This window comes from Bison bison, unplaced genomic scaffold, assembly GCF_000754665.1.
Source record: "Bison bison bison isolate TAMUID 2011002044 unplaced genomic scaffold, Bison_UMD1.0 scf7180017864042, whole genome shotgun sequence".
In the NCBI taxonomy this organism is placed as follows: Eukaryota; Metazoa; Chordata; class Mammalia; order Artiodactyla; family Bovidae; genus Bison; species Bison bison.
In genome coordinates this window covers 404,611-407,266 of record NW_011494614.1, presented here as the reverse complement: position 1 = coordinate 407,266, position 2,656 = coordinate 404,611, and positions in this window count along the sequence as shown.

Sequence of the window (2,656 nt, the reverse complement as noted above, 5' to 3'; positions counted from 1 at the left end):
AACTTTTTTATTGGGCAAAAGAGATCTCATATAAGCATTCTTTCTTTGATGGTTACCAGAGTCAGGGGGTGGGGGTGGGTAAGTCAAAAGGAGTCAAAAGGTATAAACTTCCACTTATAAAATAAATTAGTCATGGTCTGTAATGCACAGCATGATGACTATAGTTAATAATACTGTATTGAGTATTTGAAAGTTGCTAAGAGTACATCGTTTTGCTTTTTTTTAATGATTTTTTTGGTGTGGACCATTTTTAAAGTCTTTATTGAGTTTGTTACAATATTGCTTCTGTTTCATATTTTGTTTTTTTGGCCACAGTGGTCCATGTCAAAATGTGGGATCTTAACTCCCAGAGCAGGGATCAAACCTGCACCCCCCCTGCAGTAGAAAGTGAAGTCTTAACCACTGGACTGTTAGGGAAGTCTCGATTATTGTGGTGGTCATCTTGCAACATATCGATGTATACAAATATTGAATCATTATGTTGCACACCTGAAACTAATGTTTTATGTCAATTATACTTCAATTTTAAAATGTTCTTACTAAAGTCAAATATAAATCAGCACAGGGTCTGCATAAGTATCTCACCAAAGAAGATACACACCCAGGCAATAAGCACATGAAAATCATTTGCCATCAGGGAAGTGCAAATTTAAACCACAATGAGATACCACTTCACTCCTACTAGGATGGCTGGAATCAAAAAGACAACAATAAACACTGACAAGAATGTAGAGAAACAGGAACCCTCATATACTGGTGGGGATGTGAAGTGGTGCAGCCGCTTTAGAGAACAATCTGGCACTCTTCAAAAAAGTTAAGGACTTGAGCAGTTCTACTGCTAGAGAAATGGAAACATGTTCACACAAAAACTTGTACACAAATGTTTATAGCTGCATCATTCACAATAGTCAAAGGTAAAAAACAACCCAAATCTCCATCAGTTCATGAGTGGATTCACAAAATATGGTATATCTATTTAATAGAATGTTATTCAGCCATAAAAAGGAATGAAGTGTTTGTACAGGTTACAGCATGGATGCAGCCAGTCACAAAATACCACGTATCAAATGATTCCATTTATGTGAAATGTCCATAATTGGCAAATATATAGAAAGAGAAAGTAAATTAGTGATTGCTTTAGGCTATGAAGTGAATCAGAGAAGGCCATGGCACCCCACTCCAGTACTCTTGCCTGGAAAAATCCCATGGATGGAGGAGCCTGGTAGGCTGCAGTCCATGGGGTCGCTAAGAGTCCGGCACGACTGAGCGACTTCACTTTCACTTTTCACTTTCTTGCATTGGAGAAGGAAATGGCAACCCACTCCAGTGTTCTTGCCTGGAGAATCCCAGGGACGGGGGAGCCTGGTGGGCTGCCATCTATGGGGTCACACAGAGTCCAACACGACTGAAGCAACTTAGCATAGCATAGCATGAAGTGAATAATTGAGTAGTAATTGCTAAAGGGTACTAGGTCTCTTTTTGAGGTGCTAGAAATGTGACTGTGATGATGGTTGTAGGACTCTGTGAATATCATAAAATCCACTTAATTTTTCACTTTAATAAAATCGGTGATTTATTTGGTATGTGAACTATATATTAGTAAAGCTGTTAGGAAAAAAGAAAAGTCTGAAAATAAAGATCAAATGGAACAAATGAATCTAACAGTGTAACAAATTAATGGCATAATCACAGAGGAATTTCAGGATTTTATTTATTTATCTGGCTGTACCACAGGCTTGTGTGGTCTTGGTTTTCTGACCAGGGATTGAAACTGTGCCCCCTGCATTGGAAGGTGGAGTCTTAGCCACTGGACTGCTGGGAATTCCTGCTTTTCAATTTGATTTTATTTATATGTGGCTTATTTACATGTTTCTAAAGTAAAATCTATTAAACAACATGAATATATTCAGAGAAATCCAGTTTCTTTTTGTATTTTTTCTATTCTGTTACTTCTTCCTATTGATATGGTTAAAGCATTTAAAATATTTAGATATAGTTAATATACCATAACACTCACCCTTTAAAATGTATAATTCATAGTTTTTAGTATATTTACAAAGTTGATAACTATCATCACTATCTAATTTTGAGAAGAATATTTTATCTTCTCAAAAAGAAAAAGTAACTCCCTATTCCCCATTCACCTTCCCCCTAACCCTGGCAAATGCTAATTTACTTTCTTTCTCTCCGTGTTTGCCTACTCGGGACTTTTGTTATCAATGGCATAATTTAATCTATGGCCTTTTGTGACAGTCTTCTTTCACTTAGCACAATGTAGTCAAGATTCATTTATTTTGTTGTATGAATCAATATGTTATTCTTTTCTTATGACTGAATAACATTCTGTTGTTTGGATATAACAATTTGCTTACTCATTCATCAGTTGATGGACCTTGGGGTTGTTTCCATTTTTTGACTGTTAGGAACAGTGCTGCTGTGAATATTCATGTTGAAGTTTCTGTATGAACATATGTGTTTCCTTCTTTTTGAGGGGTGTCAAAGAGGAATTGCTGGGTTACATAATAGATAACCTTTTTTTAAAAAGTTTTTGTTCTTGCAAGACAGAATAGAGATATGAATATTAATATTATGCAGATATCATCATTTTCTTAGCCAAATGGTAACACTCCACATATATTTTTTCTTCTCTTTGCTT